At 41.7% G+C, this 26225-nt stretch overlaps 1 protein-coding gene and 1 long non-coding RNA gene across 10 annotated transcripts in view; one reads left to right on the forward strand and one right to left on the reverse strand.

Annotated features, from left to right (window-relative positions):
- Positions 1-11619, reverse strand: part of LOC137865074 (uncharacterized) — a 93735-nt gene extending 82116 nt beyond the window's left edge. For all 4 annotated transcript variants that reach the window (XR_011101746.1, XR_011101748.1, XR_011101745.1 and 1 more), the window contains exons 1-2: positions 11479-11619; positions 10953-11017 (exon numbers count right to left, since the gene is read on the reverse strand). This is a non-coding gene — a long non-coding RNA (uncharacterized lncRNA). The remainder of the gene's footprint in view (positions 1-10952; positions 11018-11478) is intronic.
- The window catches only part of EMP2 (epithelial membrane protein 2), a 28457-nt gene continuing 5519 nt past the window's right edge, over positions 3288-26225 (forward strand). Inside the window, exons 1-3 of one of the 6 annotated variants that reach the window (XM_068699821.1) lie at positions 3288-3470; positions 11837-11937; positions 24692-25018. The gene's annotated coding sequence lies outside the window, so the exon portion shown is untranslated. Of the gene's footprint in view, positions 3471-11710; positions 12015-24691; positions 25019-26225 lie in introns of those variants that run through there. The other 5 variants (XM_068699817.1, XM_068699819.1, XM_068699822.1 and 2 more) reach the window with 5 other exon arrangements.

Here is a 26225-nt window from a genome sequence, read left to right on the forward strand (position 1 = left end):
ATGAAGACATTGGAGCTAAACTCTCCTACATGCCATTAAACAGCATAGCAAGGGCAACGATCATGCATTGCAGCTCTGAGGGTTCAGGCTTGACATTAGGAAAACCTTCTTTACCAGGAGGGCAGTACAACACCAAGACAGGCCCAGAGAGAGGCGGTGGGATTTCCACCCCTGGAGGATTTAAATACTGAGCTAGACAGTCTTACTTCTGTCTTTCAAGCAACATTTTTCTGTCTCTATCATTCTTTAGATACAAGTAAGTCTCAGATCATCACGATAGGCAAAGCAAAAGTGCATCAGTAAGAACCATATCAGTTCAATGGAAATAAACATAGCCACCATCTTGAAAGGTTCATAGAATTAGTTTCTGACAGGCTGATTAAGCTTCATAATAAGCCTGGATGGCAGGTAAGTATAAAGTCCGTTTCCTAGGTAAGAAGTGATGTGATCATTACAAGAAAAGTAAATCTAGTGAAGTCTCTGCAGTCTTGAGCTTGTATTCTAACCAACAGAATAATTTACCTCAAAAAGAAAAGAAGCAATCCCCAAAACCTTCTGCATTGTTCAATGAGCTCCTCAAGAGAGGGTTTTGGTTACCTGCCCACTCTCAAATAAATAAATAAATAAATAATCAGATTTTGAAACTTTCATTCATTGCTGGGAGTGCCCTCCTACCAAACTTTTAACCTTCAGGACAAGATGATCTCAAGAGAAGACCTTGGCCCATTTGGTTCCTCCACGAGCTAAGCACATCAAATGAGTTACACAACTTGTATGGAAATGTGAACTCATGTTATTCCTTTCCTTCTGAAATATTTTGGATTATATTTGCTGTCAAATCTTTGTGAAGACACACCTGTAAAATGGCTTTGTGCAGGAACAAAATTGAGATATATATTCGCTCAGTAAATCAAAGAAGAAAAACTGCAAGGCTAGCTGTTATATGAGAATATGGTTTTCCACTGGTAGGATTGTAAACAGCGTCCTACGTGACATTTTAACTGCAGAGAAAAGAAAGCAACACCGTTTAGATGGGATTCTTAAAAGGTAGAGCTATGAGGCTGTTGTGGTTTTCTGAAAGCAGGCCAGCCTGGGCACTCCGGCCGCATCTCGTTCAATCTGAGCAGCCTGCATGCTGCCAACAAGACATATGTTTCCTTAAAATTGCCAGGAATGCAAAGCAATGCGAGACAAGTCTAGACTGATCGCAGGATAAATGCAAGAAGCAACGAAGTGGATCCAAGTGTGTGGTGGATGATATTTACCTGGCAAGGAAACAGTTGCAAGTGTTCAAGTCCTGGAATGAGGTGGGGGAAAGAAGAGAGGGAGAAAGAAACCCTTTCCCAGAACAGCACTTGTTTCCACAGAAGACTTCACCTCCAATCAGTGGGGAAATTCAGCTTAGCTAAATTTGCTCTCCTCTTTGTTAGGCAAATACATCTCCCTCTTTCTCAACACAAGTATTTGCAGATCAGGTTGAAGAGCCAGGTCCTGAACGTAGGTACTGTACAAGCCATGCAGTTTGATCTCACTCAAAAATTGCTGTTTCTGCTAAACCCACCAGATTATGCCCTGAGCTGTTGCTCTCCCCTTCTTTTGCAGGTACCTCCCTGATGCCCCTCCACCTACTGAAAACTTATTTGCAAAAATCCTGTACTTTGCCTTATGTCACTTCTTGATCATCCTAATCACACTACCTCTTAAAAAATAAAAATACATTTTTTAATGGCTTTCACTTAAAACTTACAGTGCTGCTCCTACCTTCCGCAAAGTCCTGTCCTTGATCTAAACCCCAACACTGCGCAGTTTGCTCCCAGGGATGCTGTTCAAATTGCCCAACTTATTCAGTACCTATTCTGACGGGCAGACGTCAGTCCTGGACAAACGGCCTGCCTGGCGGAGTACACTTCGATTTCCTCTGACTTACATGTGTTTGTTTCCTGTGGAAACAGGCAGCAGGTCAGAGGGAAAAGGGAGGAGGGCCACACACACCCAGGGCTGCAAGCACGGTGCCGACAGACCTCTCTTGTTAGTATTTTCCTTCTCAGCTTCAAAGTTTTTCCACTCATTAATAGTCTTTGTTTAAACTAACCAGTAGCTCTCGTCCATACCCTTTCTGACAAAGTGATCTTTACAGCTTGCTGCAACACTATGGCATTTACTTACTTCCCAAAGTTTACTTAAAATTAGTGTATATATAGGTTCCAGCTATTACAATACAGCTTCGCTTGCTTTGGGGATTATTTATTTATTATTTATTTATTTATTTTTGTACGAAGACCTGCATTTTAGTATTGCCAAGTACCTACATTCAAACATAAGTACATTTTGTGATTGGCTTAAAAAATGATAGGTTTCACAAAATAATTTTGGGCTTCTTTTAGATGATATTTTCTTCTTTTTTTGAATATGAATAAAGCCTTTTACCCTCATACCCAATATTCCTGTGATTGTCTTTGAGAAAATGCTAAGTGCTTTGAGATTCCTAATGATGATGCAAGAATTACAACACATGGCTGTCTCTCAATACCCTTTTGCACTGTTTACATAGTAGAAGTTAAAATGTAAAATTTGCAAGACTTGTTAATACCTTTAATTTATGTTTGTTATTAGAATAGTCTGTAACTCAATAAAAACTTTAGTTCTTAGTAATGGTTGGGCTCATGTTATGCCCATTTAGTGTTAATTCTTGTAATCACTATGAAACAAATTCCACTCTGTAAGAAGTTTTTAAAAGTACACAGGTCCAAATCCTGTCTGTGGCAACAGACAGTTAAGTCAATGAGATTTAGAAATGCGTATCTGAGGTCAGAATCTAGTTCATTGTCGTTTCACACAGCACCAAAATGCTCACAAGGAGCACATCCAAATCCAAATGCATATCACACTGACTTTGGTGTGTGCTAAAATCTGTAGAGGCTGAGTGTTCTCCCTTTCCTGTAATGCTTTTCTTGTGAGATTTAGCAAAGTGATCATTAAATACTTAAACTTACGTAAGGCTCAGTAGGAGCAATGTTCTGATCTTCTAACAGACAGCCTTAGAAGGAGCTAACACTTTGCATGCATGGAGACATACTATAATCGTAAACAAAGATAATGCATTTCCAAATGGCATACAGTAAGAGCTTTTGTAGCGTGTGCTAGCCCTCAGATATGTTAATCCAAAAATTCTTTTCAGATGACCCAGTTCATGGACTGGAATTTTTATGCGTACATATTTGGAAGTGTACGTGTGTATGTGTGCACAAATTTATATGCAGAGAAGTGTGTCTGCACAGAGGCTTGCCGTTTAAGTGGGAAAGCTGAAGGAATGCTGTCAGTTCCTGCATGGGCCCCACAGTAAAGCACCTTATAGATGGATGAGAGTCTAGTTCTGGGTATTTACAAGTGTATTGTACAGAACAAAGTCACACATCAGGACAGGGTCCTCACTGGTAGAGCTTCTTGTCATTCATCTTTTGCTGCGAATGGTAAGTCTCTTTGTGTGCTTGGATATTAGTAGAAAATAGGAATTCTAAATAGCTTCTTTCACTTTACAGATGAGATGAAAAATGACATTTATTCATTTCCTACATTCTAAACATCTGATGTTATTTGAAATATGCTGAAAATGAGCAATTATCTTGAGGCACAGGCAAGCAAGTTTTTTAATTTGTTCTTAATAACTTGTGAGCAGTTCAAGATTTCTGCTTTCTGGGTGACAAGGTCAGTAACCAAACTGACAAAATATAATCTTTATCTAAGCAGTACAAGTGGCTACTTTTCAAAATTGTTTCTTTATTGGAGGGCACTTTGACCTTGTTTTGGATTTTGTTTGCCCAATCATATCTTAGTCTTGCCATTTTAACCACACATGTCAGCAGATTTCAAACAATTGTAAGTTTTCTGTGACCAAGTCCTTATTTTTAATAACATGTCCTCTTTTTTAATATCAAGATCTAGACTACTGTTTTCATATCTCTAGCACAGTAACTGGTTAGAAGTCTTTTTCTTCTGTGTTTGATTAGTAAAGCTGATAGATTTAGAGGGTTGGGTTGCTATTGCAATTGTTTTGGCAGGATGGAAAGAAACATACAAGTTTATTTGTAATATATGAAGTCCTTGACATACTGTACTGTACTTCAGAGGCTCCACAATTTATTTTTTAGTTGTGGCTTGCCTTTAGTCCTTTCCAATTTCTTTCCTTTCGTTTTCCAAACAAAGCTAGGCTGTCAAAACCTAAGTTTACAGATTTTAACAGCTAGATCTGATTACTGAGCTTATTTTTTTATTTACTATTATCATGAGTCTGCACAACTCATGACTAAGTAGAAGATCTCTGCATATGGGCTAAAGAGAGACACCAGCCAGCAGAAACAAAATATCCTTCTGATTTCACCACTGCTGGACTGAATGCTTTTGCCATCATCATCCATAACCATTTTCTGAAATACTGCTTTTAGAAAGTTCTCATAATGAAATCACTGCACTGGCAAATAGCTTTGTCAGATCCAGTAATAACTTTTCCAGGGGCAGCAACACAGTTTGCTTTGGCTAGTTTTGTCAGAATTTTTATTGGTTTCCTTAAAGAATTCTTACTGGTTTCCTACAACTTTAATACAAAAAGAGCATTTTTCAAGAGAACATGCAAGAGTGGGGAAGAAAAGGAAGGGCGAGCTCTTCCTTTTCAATTAAACAATCTCCACAGGTCCTGCAGATCAACATGGGAAAGAAAAGGAAAATTGGAAATAATATATCCTATATGTCTACTGCATAAATCATGGAACAGACCTCCCTGATATTCTGTGCTATTTACGCCTAAGTCTTTCACTTGTTTCAGCAAAGCCTTACTGCAGCTACCTAAAGGCTTTCATTTTCAGATGTATTTTTGGGGAGGGAAGGACTCACACACCATTTGGTTCAGCAGGTGACAGCAGAATAAAGGGCAGTTGGGGAGGTGTACTCATTGAGATGGAGCCTGGGAAGTAAGAAAAAGAAAGCATCTTCAGAGTTCTCAGGATTTCATAAGTTTCTCAGAACACTGTTCTATGCTCAGCAAGCCTAAATGAGGACTTCAGTTCTCAAACAGTCAAGGATTATTGGGAAGCTACAGCTCTTACTTAACCTTGTTACGTTTCTTTGGGGGGAAGACAGAGTGCTCCCAAGGCTGGAGTGGTAAAGGATATGTGAGTAAGGTTGTTTACCAAGGGCACACTAGAGGTTGTAAAGGTGTGAAACACTTTCTACAGGTATACCAGGGCTCTCCAGGACAAAAGCAAAGAACCCTCTGACACTGACAGGTGGGAAGAAGTGGTGAGGGCAAAGCTGTGAGAACCTCGGTGTGCCTCAGTGGTTTGTAAGGTGGCTGGTGGCTAATGAAGTCAGTGAGCTGATGTTCTACATCTGGCAGCTCCCTTTGTATGGCCTTTTAAAGAACAAAGAGAGAGAAGAAGCCTTGTTGCTTTGTCCCTTCCTCCCCTCACAGAGCTGTCCAATGGTGGAATCATTCTCCAGCATATTTCCTAAGGCCCGCAGGAGGAAGAAATCATATTCATCTGGATTTTGAGCATTAGCAGATCATGATTTTTCTCCAAAAAACATATGTTTTATAAGTAGATTAATTCTATCCCTAACACTTTGTGTGTTGCATAATACGGCATGGATGTTTCCAAAGAAAGTAGTTTAGGCATCTCAGTTCCAGATTACCAAACCTTCCGAGGCTGAGCATTTACAGTTGTGTTTCATATTACCTTTGAACTATCCAGGCCCTATTTTACAGAACGCCCTGTAAGAATTTTTAAGTCTAAATGAACAAAATATAGGTTTCACCTTTGTATTCCTGCATAGCTATTTGCCTTACACTTACAATATAGCTATTTCTTACACTAAGAAGAAGTGACTAACAATGGAAAGACTAAAGATGCAGCATAGGAAGCTCTGTGAATGACAGCACCACAAAGTGCAGGCAACTTTTACTGTTCACAGAAAGCACCAGACGAAGTGTTACAAATGGCTGTTTTGTGCACCTCATGTGTAAGCTGACCTTTCAAAAACATAAAGCTGTGTGCTCGTTTTCCCCATGCTACTATACCTGAAGTGCACATGACATTTCTTCTATCAGTGTTCTTTTAAGAATGCTTTGAAGTTCATTCTACACCTTCCTAAGCATTTGGCAATTACTGCCTCTTCACACGAAAAACTAATAAAGAAAAAACACAGCTCAAACAGGAATACAGTCATTCTCTCTCCTTTTTTTTTTTTTCTTTTTATTTATTTATTTTTTTCCCAGCCATAGGAATCAATGACTGGGTTAATTCAGCATCCACCCTGCTGGGAGACAGAAACTAAGAGGAAACTTGCAACCTACAGCCTACATTTTAGAAGATAACTGTCAAAAAAAAAAAAAAAAAAAAAAAAAAACTTGCTATGGAAAGGTCATTTTCTCACTCATTTATACACATCAATCACCAGAAAATAAATGCAAAGGTAGAGATCCGATATTTCAATCAGATCTAATTTTTGACATTACAGAAGAATAGATGAGAGATCTTATTGGACTTCAATTCAACTAATACCTTGAGGAATATATGAAACATCTGCTGGTGCTTAAAAAACAGGTCTAAACTTGCTAAAGAAGGCCATTATATTCAGACTTTCTTTCTTCTAATTCAGATGCTAAAGTAGAAGTGTTGTACTAAAAAGTTTGTAATTTCAACTCAACCTGAAAAGAGAATAAATTTTTGGGTCATCTTACACAAGCTTTTTATATAAACCCCTTATACCAACTCATGTGCTACTGTTTATGGGTATACATGAGCCACCAAGTCTAGAACGGTAGCCATCCTATATTCAAACACAAGAGATGCAGTAAGTGGGAGGTAGAGCAAAACTAACCAGAACAGACGGAAACAACTACAGGAAGAGAAAGACCCCTTCAACATCAAAGCCTTGGCGAAATGGTTAATATTATCATCATTTTGGTGACATGCAGACTGGAGAACTAGACAATGAATGGTTGGAAAATTGGCTGGCTCAAAAATTTGTGACCAGTGCTGCAATGTCCAGCTGGTGACCCGCAGAATCCTTTGGGTGACAATACCAAGACCACTAACTACTGTTTAATGTCTTTATTAGCGACCTGGATGGTAGCACTGAGGGCATGCTCACTCAGCAAGTTCACAGACTATACCGACTTGAGAGATGCAGTTGATAAGCAAGGTGGCAGGGCTGCAAATCAGAAGAACCTTGACAAAAAGGAACAGACAGGAACTACATAAAATTCAACAAAGCTCAACAAGTGCAAAGTCCTGCAATGTGGACTGAGCGATGACAAGAAACAATTTAGGCTGGGTTCCAGCTGCCCAGGGAGCAGCTTTGCAGAAAAGGCCCTGGGGACTGTGATGGGCAAGCTACACATGAGACAGCAGCATGTCCTTGCTACAAAGGTTTGTCACCTGCTGGGTCATGTTATCAAGAGCTGTCAGAAGATTAAAGAATGTAGTTATTCCACTGGATTCCACTGGATTCCACTTTTTAGCCCACACAGGGAATACTGGGTCCAGTTTTGGTCTTCCCAGTTCAAGTGAAACATTGAAAAATTATAGAGGGCCAAGAAGAGGGACATTAAGATGATCAGAGAGCTGAAGAACTAGACATATAAAGAAATCCTCAAAGAATTGGGTTTGTTTAGCCTAGGAAAGAAAAGCCTCAGGGGTGGCCTCATGGTATTCTAATACCTGAAAGATAGTTACAGAGTAGGTGGAGGTACTCCCTTCACAAGGACACACAGTGGCAGGACAAGAAGCAATGGATACAAGATGCTCCACAGAAAATTGTCTGGATATAAGAAAAAAATCTTCATTGTGAGTTTGTCTAAAGAAGTGCTGAATCTACCGTACCAGTAATATTCAAGACTTACTCAGACAGCCTCTTAGATAACCTGATCTAAGGCCCTGTTTTCAATACAAGTTTGGAACAGGTGATCTTCTGAGGTCTATTCCAACTTGGATTTTTCTATACTTCTGTAGGTGTAAACACAGCAAAAACAAATAATGTGTGAAAAAGAAAATTATACATAATGCTGTCAATACACACCATGAAAAATGTATTCCCTTCCCACTGTCCTTAAATTTTTAAGAAACTTTTCCATAAATTGATGAGAAAGCCAAGCTATTTTTTAAAAGCAAAATAACATTTGTATTTCTTTACAATGGAAAAGCTGAGAGATTTTATCGTCTAGTCCCATTTATTTCACTAATGATACATTATGTCTGAAAAGCCTTATGGAAAGTAAGACTCTTCAGCATCATATCTGAGTGCTAAATTAAGGCTTCTATCGCCTTCTTCACATCCCTACATTGAAATCAGCTTTGTCTGCAAGTAGTCCTATCTTTTGTCATAACAGTATAGTTTTGGATCTTTCAGCTTACAGATGTCCTGCCCTGTTCAGTGGCAGTGAGAAAGAGCAAGGATACAACTTTCAGTTGGTTGCTCACAGAATACAGACATCCATACCATTCTTCCTAGCAGATTAATAAAAACTTTTTTAATAAATAATAAAAAGAAAAAAGGCAGCACAACTCACATATTTTTGGCTTGTCCAAAGAAATAGTAAGAATCAAACCCAAGGAAATGGCTTGAACCTGCAGGAGTTCAGGTTCAGGCTCATTATCAGGAAAAGGTTCTTCACCAAGAGGGTGGTTGGGCACTGGAACAGGCTCCGCAGAGATGTAGTCATGGCACTGAGCCTGACAGACATCAAGGAGCATTTGGACACTGCATATGGTCTGATGTTTGAGTGGTCCTTTGCGGACACAGGAATTGGACTCAGTGGTCCTTGTGGGTCCCTTCCAACTCGGGATATTCTGTGATTCTACGTTTCTATGAAACCCTACTGAAATTTCTCAGTGAACAACAGCTTTTGAGAACTCTGATATAACGCATGTTCTAAAACAAACAGTAATGCTGGAAAGGAGAGATTGTTGTTATCAATACTTCTGTTAGAACACTGATTCTCTGTTTAACTATATCTCATTGTGGAACTTCACTGTTATTTCCTATTTCTACATATTTGTGAATGAAGATTTAAAAACTGTAGCTATGTAATCACTAAATGCAAAAAAAAAGAAATTACTATTATTCTATTTAATTCTAAATTAATCAGAGCAACACTGATATCATGGTCTTCCTTGACATATCTGCAAATCATCTACAAGCTTTTTCACATCAAAATTTCAGTATCTCGTGCATACAAATATGCTACTAAGACCAACACTTCAGCCTGAATTTCTATAATACTCTCTTGGTCATAATGGCTACACAGCCCGCACTTTTGAGACCTTCTTTGAGACCAAAAGTCCCTTGATTATAAAAGTGAATACCTAATAGAAAAAAGACTTATTATGGGTAAATTGTGCCCACTGCTCATTCAGAGTACAACAGCTGATAGTGGGAGAGAAACATCTGCTCATTTACAAATTACACCTGGTTGTAAAGATGCAGTCTAGGATATGACAAGACAAGCAGGAAGAACTGACACAGAATGGTTGTCTTGTGTTTGCTCACTAAGAATTCTATCATCAGTAATTTTGCTTTCAAAAGCTTATCTTTCCACATAATTTTGCCAAGGGAGGTACTTGGATATGCCACCTTTTCCTTCACAGTGTTATTCTCCATGCAAACAGGCCAAAGAGGAGTCAGGAAAGGGGTCAACAGCACTTTTGAGACACTTAGCAATGCATTAAAAAAGATCACTCGAAGAACATCCGTCCAGCATAAGGCTGAAAAGTAAAATCTGGATAACTTGTTTCCAGTTAAAGCCTTAAGTCATCTGGCAGTGTGTTGATACTGCTTGCAAAATATTTATTCTTAGCTTCTAAGAATGAAATATGGATGACAACTATACAACAATTAAAAACACAGGCAAGAGAAATTAATGAAGAAGAAAGATGGGGATTATTTTTACCACTAAATGTTACTGTGCTTTCTTATAGGGGCAACATTACACACATTCTAGCAAGCAATGCCTTTAGTGCAGTATATAATGAGATAGAACAACCAATTTTCCTCTTTCTAGTCACTTAAGTTGTAAGCAACAACATCTTTTGTTTAAAAACCAAGTGTTCTGTTTAATAGCACAATTCCACTGGCACACTTAGGTCTGTGTACGAAGGGAATGTTTTAAATAACTGCAGCTCTAATGCTTCATCCTGGTGGAGGTCAGGCTGCCTATGCTGCTAGTGGTTGGCTCAGCACAAGGTACCACTTTCTTCCCTGAAATTCCCCGGGGATTAACAAGCAGAGACCCCTCTTCTGCTGATGCTCCCAAGCTTCCTTCTTCTGCTCCTTCAAATCTACAAGCATCTCCTCTTAGAGCCACTTTGTATTCTCATTCCTGTCTAACTACACAGCAATTACCAGAAAATATTGAATGGTCAACAGTAGCAGCCACTAGAGGACTTTGTCAGTCCCTCCTACACAGAAACTTGGGATATATGACCATATAGAAATCTACAGTTCTGCAGTTTGTACTGTTTATGGTACTGGATATTCCTATGTGTGATTCTAAACTGATTTATGAGCATAACTTTTTGTTTGTTTGTTTGCTTTTGAAATTTGGAAATTGTTACAGAGTTAAAGCTAATTGCAAACTGAGTGACTGATACAGCAGCAGGGATTTCTGTCACAATATCATCTTCTCCAATTGAATTGCTCCTAGAGGTTGGCATGGTGGTGCATGTACATGTGATGGGACTCTTTCACCTTTAGACTGTAACTTTTTAGCAAGGCAGGAGATTTCTCACAGCTGCTTGTAGCCCCAAGCACTGCACTTCAGAGGGTGAAGGTGCAATGAAGTAATTCAGGTCATGCTACTAGTTTTTGAGTAGTAAATAACAGAGTGTTTTGCTCAACTGTATAGCTACTGTTTGTGTAAAGACTTGAGGAAACAACTTTAAGCAGTGATAGGAACTTACTAGGAACAGCAGATGAGACCTTCTAGCCCTCTGAGCAAGCAAAGAGGCTGTACCAACACTGAAATCTGCAAGGCAAACAAAAGTTGAATTAGTCTTCAGTTTGTGAGTAGCATCGCCCGGCTGGCGACAGAATTTTTTTTCTCTCCGACGAAAAAGATGACTTCTGTCATCTCCGCTTCAGCGGAGATAACGTTCTCCGTGAAGCAGGCTTTGCCTTAACATGACTGTCTCTCCGGTCGGTCTCGGGCCGCTCCCTCACTCCCTCAGCGGCTCAGCCTGCCAGCTCCCCTGGTCCCGGGCCTTTTCGCACCGAGCCCGGCCGGGAGGAGGAACGGGCGGCCTCCTGACAAGCAGCCGACGGCTGCGGAACCGCCGGTCCCCGGCGCCTCAGCGGGGCGGCGGCGTTGAGGAGGCGCGTTACCGCGGCGGGCTACCGACGCGAAATGGCGCCTCCCGGGCGCCCCGCCACGTCCCCCTGGGGGTCTCCCTTCCCCCCCCCACAAGTGCCATCCATCCTCGCTGGTACCACTGAAGGCGCTCGCCGCAGAGCCTGGCGGGCACTGCGCCGTCCCTCAGTGCCGGGCGGCGGGCAGAGCGCGGCACTCCCGGGCGGCCCGTCCCGCCTCGACGGGCGCGCATCCTGCTCCCCGCCCGCCCTCGGCGGGCTGCCACAGCCTGCCCCGGGAACACCTTCCCCTCGCGCTCACGGCACTGCCCCGGCCGCAGGGGGCGGCGGGGTGGAAACGGGCGGGGTAAAGTTTCTCCCGTGCTCGCCCCGTCCCTCCCTCTCGGGGCGCGCACACACACACACACGCACGGAGACACCTCTGCCTTCGCAGGCGGCCGAGGAGCACTTTTGAAAATTATTTTCTTTCCCCACCCAGCCCGCGTCTGACATCATTTCTGCAGGAGGGAGGGCAGGAGGCAGCCGCCGCCGCCGCCGGACGGTTGCACCCGGGCGGAGAGCCGCCGCCGGCCCCCGGCAGTGAGTACGGCCGGGCCGGGCGGGGGACGTGAGGAGCTGGGGACTGGCGCTGGCACCGGGACCGGACGGGACGGGAGGTGCGTGAGGGAAGGGGGGAGCCGCTTTGCAACCGGGGGGAGGAAGAAACCGCGACAAAAATACGAAAATATTATCTGGGGGGGGGGGGGGGCGGAGGGGGGAGTTGTTTACTACGCTGCCCCCCTCCGTACCGACCACGGAGCTCGACCCGGCCGCCCCCCAAGGGGCTGTGTGGGGCCGGGCCGGGCCTCCCGAAGTTCGCCGTCTCTCTTCTCTGCTCTTTTTTTTTCTTTTTTCTCGTTGATGGGATTTGAACGGAGTTTGCGTGCACTACGGTAAGATTTGATTGTTTTTGGCAGCTCACCCCCTCTAGTGGAAGGAAAATACATTTATATATAATTCAGTGCAGATTTGGGTTTATGGCATTTTTGCCAGCGCTAGGCGTTTTTCCACTTGAGTCGAGCTACAGGTCCAAAAAGCCATTCTGCCTGTCCCGTTGGTGCTTTTTGCAGCTGTGATGCCCGGCTGACACCTGGGACGTTAATGTGCTAGGTACTGGAGTGGCATTCAGCTTCAGCAGCGCGGGCTGCTCGTGGAGCTGGGTATTCCATCTGAGAGGTCAGCTCCTTGTTTGGACATCTCTGGGATGAATACTGCACAGCTCGCCTTTCCCTGACTTCCCTGGGGCTTGATCAGAGCCCACTGCCACGAAATCTGCCGTTCAGTCTCTCTGTTAAATTCTTGGCAGAAATGCTTTGTTCACATGGTGCAGGGATGTGGTGTGGTTTGGTTTGGTTTGGTTTTGCTTTGCTTTTCAGCACCTGAGAATACTTTGGAAATGATGAGTAATTACTGCAGTTGAGCATCGTAGAAGTATCTGACTTTATAGAGGTGTGTGGAGAAACCCCCGGGATAGCTATAATCTGCACATTTTGATGTGTAAAATCACATTTTCTTAGAGTTCTTTAGGAGTTTTAGAAATAGGGTTGGAGTTTTAGAACTAGGGTTGGCCAGTCTCCATCAAAAAAGAAAGAGCAGCACTTTCTCTTCCCTTACTTTCAGACTCCTTACATCCAGTGCTGGTATGTTAGCTGTGTAAAGTAAGCCTTCTTGCCTGCCTGAGCAGATATTTTTGCTGTCAAATGAAAAATACCCTGTAATGACACTTCCATCTGGACCTGCTCTATGACTTGAATTTTGGAAGCTTTGCTGCCCAGGCAGTGTTGGGCAGTTCAGGAAGAGGGCTGCCGGGACAGATGGCAGGTGGCTGCAGAGGTGGGCAGGCATGTGATGAACACACGCAAGTGGTTCAGCGTGGGGAAAAACCCGAGGCGCCTTCTGCATCCCATTGTAAACTTGTAAAATCAAGCTGGAGAATGGATACCTGTAGGAAGGTTCCTCCTCTGTGCTGAATAAAGATGCATACAGGTTTTGTCACTTCAGCTGCATGGCTGACGTAGGTTTTATCAAGTAAGCCACATACACAGCCAGGCCGGGCTGATTTTGAGGAAACCAGGAATTATTCTGCTAACTGATTAGCTGTCAACATTAAGTGTGAAATGCATTAATACCATGAAATCTCTTACAAGATGATTGGTTTCTTGTTAGTATACTCCTTCAGGAAGGAAAACAGTCTCTTGATATTATTTCAAATAAAAACAACACAATACTAGTAGACAAGACACTACTGGTGGTGTATGATTTATTTGTGATCTCTGAAAGGAATTCTGTCATAAACACCCAAACAGTGTTGGTTGTGTTGTGGGTCTGCCAGTGAGGAAAAACACTGTATGCTATTTGCTTACACAGATTTAAAGCCTTGCTAATAATGGAAGTTGTTCAACAGACAGAGCAGGTTAAGACTGATGGCTGCTCTTGGCCTTCATATTCTCAGACAAGCTCTATTGCAATTCTCAGATGCCATAGTTACTGTTTCTGGCCAACGCTGCTTAAAAGAAATCATCTTCAGCTTCATCTTGTATTCGGTGATGGTTAACGATTGATCATGCCTTGATTTATTAGCATTTCTTGCTTCCCAGATGTTTTGTATCTTTCTGTCACTTCCATTTTCATGCCTTTTATTTTGTGGTGTTGTTTGTCTCAAGGTTGTTAACCATCTTGGGTTTGAAGTTCCTACAATGATTGGAAGAATGTTGAACTGATGAGTCCCATATTGGTATTTAGAGGAGCAAGACCTTCCTCTGTGTTTGCTAAGTATATTAGTTGTAGTCCGTCTCCTTTCATAATGCTGTTTTCCTGTCCATTTAAAAATTAGAGGTATTTAAAAATGAAAGGCACAAGGAGACTTTTTTTTTTTTTTTTCACTTCTCTGGTTTGTGCATATTCTGGTTTTGCACTTAGACTTTGTGTTCTATTTGTGTCTAGAATGTCATGTAAGACATGATACCACCTCATAAATCACTACAAGAATGCTTTTAATTAGAGATAAGTAGGTCTCTGGGGACAAGGTTTTTGTATTGCTAGCCAGCAGAAGATGTTCTTTCCAGGTCCTACTGCCACATTCCTGTTGGAAGAAAACCCAGCAGAAAAAGGCACTGTTTTATACAGGAACTAATAAGAAAGAGATTTATTCTGAAGTGTACCAAACACTTTATATATAAAATCCATATAATATTTCAACGCAGCCAAATTTGAAAGTGGAAAGGAATGCACGTCTTTTATTGAAATCACATTGGTCTCAGATGGAAAGCAGGGGAAACATAAGCCACAGCACTAAGGAATTCCATTCATGGAGCTGTTGGAGCTGTTCAACATTTGTTAGGTTTTGTTTGTAGCTTTTTTTGCGTGTTTTTTTTTTGTTTGGTTGGTTGGTTGTTGTTTTTTTTTTTTTTTGGTTTTTTTTTTTTTTTTGGATGTTCAAAGCAAACCAGTGATCTTTGTGGTGTGGTCTTGGTATTTACTGTCTTTGTTGAAAGCTTTACTATTTTAGAGAGGAGATAATTTTGTAGCATATATCTCACTGTATCAGGTGATGCTCATGACTTCATCAGGAAGATAAGCATCTCAGGTTTTAGAAAACAGATCTTGCTGGGTGGGATTCAAGAGAAAGCCTGATGGCCTGAATTCATCCATCAAAGGAATTATTATTTCTTCACTGAATAAGGAAAATGTAATTACACCTTTTTATTTTGCCTGTGAAGTTTCATGGGCAGGTTTAATGATGGTATGTGCATGCCAGATGAAGCCTCATAATTTGGGTGTGACCTTAAAATACAACCCTCTGGCTGTATAGAGACATTTACAGGAGTCTGTAGGTTGAGCAGAAAGTGGACTGACTCAAGCACCCTTTGGAGATGGCTATAGGATATATATTTGTGGTTTATTTCTCTGGTTCTTAAATGCTACACCTTGTCTGGAACTGCACAGGGTGCAGACAGCAGAGGTGGGCGGTCTGAACGCTCCCTTGGGCGCCCAGTGCAGGCACAGAAGGGGACACATGCCCTTCTTCCAGGCAGAAGTCCCTGGTGCTGCTGCTGAGCTATGCGTTTTTTGGGCTCACCTGGTCTCCAAGGCTGGCAGCCCTCAGTCCGTGGAAGCTGTAAACCAGCAGCATAACTCAAACTCAGAACCAAGCCAGGCATGTAAGGGCAGCCCACCCGGCACAGGGGGCTGTGAGGTGGATCGCTGTTGGGGCAGGAGGTGGCCGGGCTCTGCTGCCACAGAGCCATGCACCTGCCGGGTGCAGCTCTGCAGCAAAAGTGGTGTTAGAAGTCCTGCTGATCTTGAAGCTTCCCTTTCCATTGCAACAGTTACAAAGTAGCATGTAAAAATGGTGTTCTGAAGGTTGATTGCTGGGTTGAGTATTAAATCCAGTCACATGCCACTGTGTTGCTGTGAAACAAAATAGTAGTAGTGGGGGAAGAGTTTGCTTTCCGTTTTATAGCCAACGGTTCTACAGTCAATAGAGATGTTATTTTCACACTCCTGATAGATGATGTGTAAACCCTGAAATAACAAAAATCCAAATTTCCCAATACAGCGCTAGTCATAGCCAAATCAAAACAAGCAGTTTGGAAATGTTACAACAGTGAATGTAACACATTTAATTGCTTGCAATTTCCATAGAGCATCTGCCAAAGTTAAAACAATATCAGCTTTCATTTCTACTGAATTAAACACATTGCTTTCAATCTGGAAAAACAGACCTTTTCTGCCTTTGTTTGTTGGTTAATTAGGTGGAACAACATAAATCACTCAAGCTGTTCTGTTGTATCTGGATTAGTCTTTGGATAAGCAGAAGTCTATAGTCAGTAGAGCCCAGGTTCTGAGATCTGCTCATATAACTTTGTTAATTCTGGAATTAACGCTGCAGGTGTGGGTTTTGTTTGTTAGTCTCTCCCCTCTCTCCCCTTTTCTCATTTTCTATTTTCTTTTTTGTTTCTTTACTTTTTTTTGTTGTTGTTAATTAGATCAGACAGATGACACATTTAAGCTGTCAATCTGATGAAGAAGGTCTGGTGTTACACATGGTCCGTCCCTCCCTGCCCCGATGAGGCACTGAGTGGGGACAGCCTCAGCACCGAAATGTGGTCACACAGTGTCTCAAGCAGGGGTGAGGCCTGGCCGCACCTCAGTTCAGTTACTTGCTGCAGGAGCAGGTTCCCAGGCAGCTTCCCACAGCTCAGTAGCTCGCTGGAGTACCCCATCCATGTCCCTGTCCCAGCTGCAGGTGGCTGTGTGCTCAGCCCCTGGACCTGCGGCAGGATGGTGCCAGCAACCTGCAGTGAGCTCTGCAGCCCTGCACCAGAGCTGCCAGTGCTGGGAGGCAGCAGGGACCTGTGGAGCACCTTCAGGAAGAGGTACAGGCCTTGCTCGTTGCAGCTTTACCACCCACCTGAGAAATTAATCCTGCCTTAAAGCCGCTTGCATGTTGTTGGTCCCATGGTTGTGTCCTATGTTACTCCACTGCACAGATCTATGCTTGGCTTTGCTCCCAGCAGCACCTGAAGTCTTTGAAGGAAAGGAAGGAATCCAGCAGTGCTAAGGCCGTGTGTATCCTGCTAAAGCATGTTGCAGAAAATATGGAGACCCAAACCAGGCTGTTGGCACAACCTTCATAGGTGTACCCAACTGGAGGGACCTCTCGGGTCAGCCCTACTCCCCAGCTTATTCCCACTCCATCACTTAATCCCTATTTGTGAAGGCAGCTCTTCTATTTATTTATTTTTTTTTTTACTGCTGTGGTAATTATAATGTTGTTCCAAGAACCTGAGAGCTCTGAGAGCTGTAATTTCCAGCCTGAATGTGCTCACACCTGATTTATAGCCATTTATTCTCATCTTTAGGTTACATGGTTCTTTTTCCTTCTGTGTGTCTGCCTTGACCTGCAAGCAAGCGCATTGCCAGTCTGTCTTTGTCTTTGGAGGTGAACAAGCCAGAACAAGAAGTTCTTGTTTTGTTTAGCTTAGGAGAACTAGCCTGTAGTACTTTTAGACCAGCTTGATTGTTAGGAGGGTTTTAATGTATGCCACAATTTTGTTTATACTGATGTGGTGTCTGGAGTACAACTTAGAGCAAACTGGCTGAACAGAAAGGTTGTATTTAATGCCTGAAATGGGGTGGGTGGGTGTTTTCCAAATTTGTGAGTATACAATTAAGCTCTACACATACACACTTAAAGGTGTTTTGTAGTGGTTTTTTGATGGCTCTCTGAAAGAGAAAACATGCATGTGTTGTAAGAGACCCAAGCCTGTAGTATACAGGCAGTTCCTTCTTTGAAATTACTGCTGGATTTTCTCAATTTTTGCCTCTTGAGAATGGATCTCTTGAACAGAATGCTGCCATGGGGCATCTTTCATTTAAAAAGTTAGCATTTTTCTAAAGGCACGTGACTATTTAAACTGAAGGTGAATGAGCAGATGGTGGAGGTCACAAGCAACAGCCACGTAATGGGAATGAGAGGGGAAGTGTAACCCTTCCAGGTGTTACAGCCACATACCTTACACCAGTGTGCTTTGTGTTGGACAGGTTAAATCTGAGATTAGGATTATCTATTGTAAACGTGCAGGTACACGACAGCTTTAGGGAAAAAGCAGAATGTATTCTTTTCAATCAATTTTTTGATTGATTTGTGAGGAGGGTGCTGGTTTGTGGATCTGTCCATCTGGTATAGGTAGCTGGCTTGTATAATTGCAGCTTTTTACCCGCTAAATTTTCTTCTCAGCACGTGGTAGCTGGGACACTTCTCTTCCAGCTCTTGCTGGAGCATTTGAATACATCTATCTTGAGTCTTTTAAGCTCGAGACTCTTTTCCAGGATTTTCAGGTAAGGTGTCGAAAGGCTCCTTCTCCCTGTGAGTGCCACTTCCCCGCACCACAGCAGAGCATTGTGCTAGTGTTTTCCCATATGCCCTGCCTGTTTTCTTTTGCTCTTCCCACAAAAGCTCCATGGCAAAGCGACTTTGTAGTGCAAGGCCACAGTGAAAGGAGTGGTATGGCAAGTCTAAACCCAGTCTGAACTTGTTTGCAAATAAATGACCGTCAGAGTTACAGAAGTGGCAGCAGCACTGGCATCCCTAGGTCAAAGCCTTATTAAAAGCATTCCTAAGGAATTAGAAACATCAATTTCTTTGATTCTCAGTAGCTAGCAGCTAGATAGCCAGTTTTGCTGCAGTTTTTTTCTTGTTTTTGATTGGAAAGGTATGGGATAGCAGGGTTATAATTTCCCAGACCTCAGAGTTCTGGTTTAATAGCACAGATCTGATGAGGAGGATATGCTGAGAGTGGAGGAAGTCCAGGGAAGATCTGCCAGGCCTCACTGGCAGACTGGTAAGCATGGTCTGTCCTGCTTTTGGTAGTGGGGTTTCTGAGGAGGAGCTAAGATTTAGCATGAAATAGGTGCTTCAGGTTCCCCTCACACCTAGGTCATCAGTAGGCCAAGAACATGAGATTATTCACTGTAAGTTTACTGTTCTTCAGGCAGTCCTGTATGATGGACAAACATCCAACTGCCATAACAAAAAGTTTTATTAAGCTGTGGGTACACATTAATGTTCACCTTGGTGCAAGCAAACAGCAGGCCTCAGGGCGTTGGTTTCAAGGCAAGACTTCCTGAAAGATGTTGGATAAAAACCCAGGTCACACTGTATTGTGCCAGTTTGTCTCCAGGCCCCCATACTTCACTGTAAAATCCAACAAGCTGGCACTCTTAGCTGCTGAGATTGAGGCTTTTTAAGATAGCCTGCTGCAAGAGCACCAAAAACATAGATCTGGGGAATGATCCTGTTTTCATTTTTTGCCATTGGATCAAACAGACAAATATTGTAGTCCAAAGAGAAGAAGCTCTAGAAAATGTTGTGAATTCAATTTTTGTGGTATTGATTTCTTTTCCTTTTTTTATTATTATTATTTTTTTTTTTAACAGAACAGCAGTGGTTGTATATTGAGAACATTGTTTCATTTCCTTCTGATTTCCTCGCTTTGTGATAAAGGACTTTGAAAAATAGCTGTATGTGTAAGGGTCCTTTAAGTCAAGTAACCCATTTTACTACCTATTACTGGAAAAAATTACTCTTTCCTGTCCTAACTGATGGGATGCTATCTACAGAGCCAGAGTTCAGATGTATCCAAGAGCAAGGACACATGTACATTACATACAAGTTACAAATTACATACAAATCTTCAGTTCATAGACCTAAGGGGATTAATATAAGAATAAGCATTCTGAATCTTTTTAGATTTTAAAAGTTTGCATCTGACTAGTTCTACAGTATCTTCAATTCCCTGATAACAGAATACGAGCACAAATGGAGAGACTGCCACATTTGCTGGTAAACCTGAATTTTTAGCTGCTGAATTACACTTACAAATAAGACAAATGTGAAAACAAATTTTTCTTTGCAGATTGTACATCTGTGCGCTCTAACAGTAGCAGCTCACTTCATGCACCAGAGAGCTATCAATGTGTTTTTCAGGGAATACCAGCAGCAGAGTCTTTACATGCAGTAAATCTACATGCAGTGTTAGTTTTGTGTTAGAGAAATGATCCAATGAGAATTAATCAAATGATGAATTAATGTATGGATACTACCACAGACTGTGAATAGGGCCAGAGTGATACAGTCATGGACCACCAGTATTTCATACACCACTAGAGGTTGAAAATAGAAGTGTAACTGGTATGAGAAGAATTAAGGAAGTGATATTCTCGGCATCTCTAAGAGGTTTTAATCCAGTATCACTTGAATGAAAAAGCAGCTGGCAAGAGCAAGCAGTAAGTGTGACTGGAGTTTATATAAGTGGTTTACCAGGAGGTAACTGCATAGTGGTGGCGAGGAAAGGTAGCTGCAGGAGGCTGGTGGCACCTCCTGCATAACGAAGAAATTAACTGGAAAAAAAGCTCGTTAGCAGAGAATCGAGCATTAAAACCATGCTGTGGTACGCAGTCTTATGTGCTGGTTGGCTTGGAGAATATCGAAAGGACAAAGTGTAGAAAGGAAGTATGAGTTTGAGGATTATTTGCCTTGTTTTAAGGAATGTCACTCAGTAAATTGTAGCTTGTAATGTTGGTGTTTTCATTTGTTAAATTAACTTGGGCAGAAGTAAGGAAATTGGAGTGAGTTGTTTCAACTGGTATAATTGTCCTCTTGATGTTAAATTTCCTGAATTTCTTGTCTTTTATGTTGTTTGATATTTAGGCATTAGAGAACTGTTGAAACCCTCAAAACTTTTGATAGGCTTGCTCTCTGAAGTTACTCCACTTTTGGTTCCAGATTGGGGAACCACACAAGAAAAACAGAACCCTTTGTATTTGGTAAAAGAAAAAAAAAAGTGAAAATGTTTACTGTGTCAATCCATTCCTTGTAAACCAGGGAATATTATGGACCTTTAGAGACAATGGTACAGGTACAACATTCACTGACTCCTGAGTTGTCTGTGTCATGAGACGCCTTGGGATGTGGCAAGAACTCAGAGCAGAATGAAATGCTTATCATGTAAATGCAAACGTCTTATGATGCATCACAAGATGACAGGCTTCTCATGAGACCAGAATACAACCTTTTTCTTCTAGCTTCACAAATACAGTCTTAATTATAGCACTGAGGGGCAGAAGAATTGCTAATTAAGGAGGCTCGCTTTGATTCGGTTTTACAGTGGTGACCTCGAGAAAGTTCAGCCGAATTGAATCCTTACTGACAGCCCAAAGACCTGCTGGGCTGGCTACGAGGAGTAATCTCGGCTCAGAAGGCTGCAGTACGCTGACCTGTTCAGCAGGATCCCCAGCCCCTTCGCTGGGGTGTGTCTGTTCAGCACGCCCACCGTGGGCAACCAGCAGTCTGCGTGCCCAGCTGCCATCTGCACCGAGCAGGAGCTGTGCTGTGGGTGCTCGCCCTGCTATGTGCTGCTTCCAGATTTTCTCTGTGTGGGAGCTCAGGTGAAGATTAGCAAAAGAAGTCATCTTAGGAAGTGAGCGAAGGAGGCGGTGTGGTGGGAGAAGCTCTGGTCTTCTCAATGCAGATGAGCATGGGATAAACAGACCGTATGATGTACATGCTTCTCTGGTTGCAAAAACTAAGGATGCACAAACATGAGAAATAGCCTGGTAGCAAAATGGAACCACATGGGATGAAATGAAAGCACAGCCTGTGGAGATCACATCTGAACTGGAAAGTAGTGATTAACCTTCTGCTGAGCTGGCCAAGGCAGAGCTTTCCTTTTTTCTTGCTTGCTGTACTAAACAGCAGAAGAAATTCAAATAGGCATGCCTCTTTGTACTGCTGGACGTTAAAGATAAAGTTTATCTTAGAGATAAAATGAAGCTTTTTTTTTGGAGGTGTAGGGGTGGAGCTTGACATAAAGAGGCAAGCCAGTTTTTGCTTACTACACAGAAACGTTGGGAAGCATGGACTTGATGCCTTTTTTTTTTTTTTTCTTTAAGCCACGTAGTTCTGTGAGTGCTGTATTGTTTTATCTTGTAAAAATGAACTTGTCTCTGCATGTCTTGAAGGCCCTTAGCCACCTCTTATAAAGCACATCACATCATGCTCTAATACTGCAAGTGGAAATTACTGCTTCCAATACTACTGTATTACTGAAAAAAAAATAAAGATAACTCCAACTGCTGCATTTATGCTCCCTGGGCAAAATCAGGCAGCATTAGAGTATTACCCAGTTCTTTTGCACTAATTGAAAAAATGCTTGTTAATATAACTGGCCTTCTGTTTTCAATGTGTTTTATGCAAGTGTCCCGCAACATAACAGCATTTGTGGGAAACCTTATTGCCACAGCAAATCTGGATGTGTTCAGTAGGATTCTCATAACTTACTCTTCCTGGATTCAATAGTAGGATGCACTTTTAGCTCGGCTGGACCTGTACATTTGATGTTACCACATACTTTGTGGTGTTAAATACTGAGTCTTGCAACTGAAGAATTCATATTGTCATCCAACGTAACTCTTAGCACAATCCCAGCATCTCTTTTTAATGTCAACTGCAATGAAGTAAGTCATATTTTAAGCTCTCTGTTCTCACAGCTTTGCTGGACTTTCCTCCAGTGATGCAGTACAGGGTATCCTGAAATAGGTGCTGAGTGGCAAGAGAGCAGAGCTGGAGGCGCCTCTGGAAGGCTCCAGTCCGGAGCCCTGCTCCAAGCATGGGGTTGGCTCAGGATGCTCTTGCTTCAGTCGACTTACAAAGATGTCCAAGAATGGAGAACCCCCAGATTCTTGGGCTCAGTTCCAGTACTTGATAGTGCTTATTGAATATGTTAAAGCATTTTTTTTACGATTGGATTATTCCTTGTTGTAACTTGCGACTGTTGCCTCTAGTCCTTTTGTCATGCATGTCTGTGAAGAGTGGCTCCATCGCCTCTATTAAAAGACATCCGTAGTGGGTCCAAAAAGCTTTTTTGTGTTTGTGTAGAAACTATTAAAATAATTGAAACCAATTTGGAGAAAGATGAATAATATCTTTTGCATCATCCCAGTCTCTGTTCATGCTTCAAGGCAGTGTACTTAAAATTTAGAAATACCTTGACTAGAGAGCATCATGCATATCACTTCAAATGATAGGAAGAACGGGTGATTCTACCCAGAAAGCTTTTGATCAACACAAATACTCTTACCTATAATCAAGCAACTGAAACAGGAAAGATGAGCAATTTAAGAGTAAGAATCCTGGCAGAGCAAGAAGCCTTTTTATAGCAGCATGCACTAGCACTGGTAGGTAGGGCAGTGCTTCCACGTCTGCAAAAAAAGGAAATGAAAAAATACTCCAGAATCCTCTGTCACATTACACATTGATACCAAAATTTTGTTTGAAAAGTCTGATTGTTTCTATGCATCTTCTCAACATAGTTGTTGGTAGATTCTTGTTTATATGTAATACTATGAGGTGCTAGAGCACTGGGATTTAAAAAATGTGTTTTCTGTTCTCATTAGTAACCACTTTTCAGCAATATTTTTTCCTGGCTGCATATATATTAAATAAAAAATGTAGAGTTTTAATCTAACCTGAACTGCTGGTGGTTCTGCTGAGCAGAACTGAGCCAAGTTAAACAGCAGAGCAAGCTGATCTGTTCCAGCAGGTACCCTCCATTTTGAGAGAGGGAGGCAAAAAGCAGATGTTGATTTCGCTGCCAGGTGGCACGCTGCTGGCTTGGCAAGCTTCAGCAGGCATTCAGACTGCTGCTAAAAGCTGGAAACAATTGTGAGCCTGAAGAGAACCCTTGAGGAACAGTTAGCAATGAATAAGAAGCAGAGAGGACTACAGCTAGCATGCAGACCAGGATGCTACCAAAGCATTTTGATAGCAATGAATAATTAAAACACTAAGAATTCTGAATGCAAATGCAAACAATGTTCTCTGAAATTCTCCATGCAAAAACCTAAAGATATAATTTGCCAGCTCACAAGAGAGGAAAGGAGCTGCCTTCTTCTAGGAGAGGTACCCAGGCAGGCTGCTCTCAGAGGACCAGGGGAGGAAGAGCTTCTTACTTAGAGAGTAAAAGAATCTTGAATATCCAAAATAAACTTTTAAATCCCAGCTTTGTCTGGGCTGAAGTAGGACTGGTTGCTAATGGGCCGAGAGGTGAAGTCTTTTCTGCCTCAAGAGGGGTGTGGATACTGTAGGAGCTCCTGCATCAGCACCAGCTGCATCATAGGAGAAAAGGAGAGATTGGAACCTGCAGGTCTTCCTCTGCTCTCCTGGGAGCAAGCAGTGGTTGTCTTCCCTTAGTATGAATGACCTGGGGTTGGTCTCTCTGCTTCCTTCCCCCCAGGGCATTTAATACCTGTATCTGTGTGCGGTTGCTGTTGTGCTGTGTGCTGGGTAGTTGTAGCAGCTCATGAAAGGAGCCTGGCCAGCAAGCCAGGAGGAGGTGTCTAAAAATGGCTGTTAGGAAGGTTATTCAGAAGAGAAGCATGAAATTGCTCTTACTGGCCTTTGTGGTTTTATTTTGTGAAAACAAAACTGAATGCTCTTTCATTTAATCTTGTCTTTATTTGGGAGAAACATACACTGTCTTCTCATCACCCATACATGTTTATCCATCCTGTTTGAAACACTTCTGTTTATGGCTGAAAGCAGTAAAACAAAAACATTCAGTTGATTGAAATTAAGTGGATTTTTTTCTGGGCTGGCAGGTCTTGATTTTGGAAGATTGGTTTTAATTAGGTTACATTTTCTCTGTCTCTCTTAATTCATGACACATCACATAATAAGATATATTGTTAGCCTTAAAATAATAGACTGCAATTTGATTCTCTCTCCTTATAGGGCAGATGACTTGCATTATTGTCTGCTTAGATGCCATCTGTGCAACAAATGAAACTCTGGAAAAAAACTAACCACAAGACAAGAGAGTGCAGTGAGAAGACTGGTACATATTACAATGAAAATATTTTGATGTGGTATTATACAAAACCACAAAATATCTTCCTTTCCTTCTTCCTTCCTTTCATTCAAGTAAGGCTCAGTAGAGAGCCATGAATGACATTTCTAGAAGCAGAATGCGGCTGGTAGATTCAGAAGATCTTGAGTCATGTGGTGGAATCGGCTCTTTGGAGGAGGTTACCACTTCTGGTTCTTGTTGTGGCTGAAAAGGCAAGTTTAATAGTGAGAAAGTTGGAAGGGGTAAAAATTTGACTAGCTGCTTTCCTTGTTTTAGGATTTGATGTAGCTTTCCAACACAATCATTCAAATTAGATATAGAAGTAAATTTCTTGGATCATTTCTCAAAAGCTCTTTAACGTTGTTTGGCTTTTTGCTCGTTAAACACGGTGCTGCAGCGAAGCGCTATCCTGCAGTGCAGAGGGTGAAGGATTAGTCTGGAACTTCTAGCCTGTATTTAGCATGTTTATATGCTGTCTGTTAACTTTTTGTTAAAGTTTTGCAGAGTAGTTGTATTTTGGACTGATGAGAGTGCCTGTAGAGCTGCTATTCTGTTCAAAAATGCTGTCAAAGTAGTCCTTTTATTTGGTTAAATTCTCCATCTGCATTACTTGCGCTACGTGTAGTTTGTGAGTGTAGCACACAGTAGTAGGGGAGAGAGTGTTAGACATGAAAAAAATAACATATTTTAGTGTGTTGCATGGATACGATCATTTGACATACAAGAAAATTTCAAAAGCTAAGGAAGTGGAGAAACATACATTAATGTACTGATGAGTGATAACATGCAGATAGTGACACAGATGGTACACATTAAATACAAAGAAAATATCTGCAAAACTAGGGATTCTTTGTAGAATATTGCATATGATAATTGTTAAGAATTTATGTACAACAAGAAAAAGATAACGGATATGCCAAGCAGTTGCATATTCTTATCTGTTAATAACTAGTTTGCCATAACTATTTGTTATCTGTCCATAGATTTCCTGGGGATTTCACATCAAAAAAAGTTCCCTTGTGCCTAAGTTTTTTTAATTTCTTTTTCATTTGAGATGTGAAATGGGCTATATAAGGTAAGAAGATAAGAGGGGCACTAGAGACAGTATTAAGTTACTGAACATGAAATAACTAACTGGATTGTTATGCTGCTAACTGATTTATTCCACTCTATCTGTCCAAGAAATTTATTGGAGAAAATGGTAGCCCTAAATTATTCACCAGTGGGTAAAACTTGTGACTGTATGAACAAAAGACAACCTGTGTGAAGCCTAAGGTACAACACACCTGTTCCTACACATAGGGGGTAGTTCTTTACACACTTAATTTTGTTTTATCAGCATCCTATTGAAATCTGCAGTTCTTCCTGCTTTGAAAGCGTGGTCAAAATAGGACCAAAGCCAGTGAAAATGCCAGGACT

The sequence above is a fragment of the Anas acuta genome, chromosome 15, assembly GCF_963932015.1.
Source record: "Anas acuta chromosome 15, bAnaAcu1.1, whole genome shotgun sequence".
Classification (NCBI taxonomy): domain Eukaryota; kingdom Metazoa; phylum Chordata; class Aves; order Anseriformes; family Anatidae; genus Anas; species Anas acuta.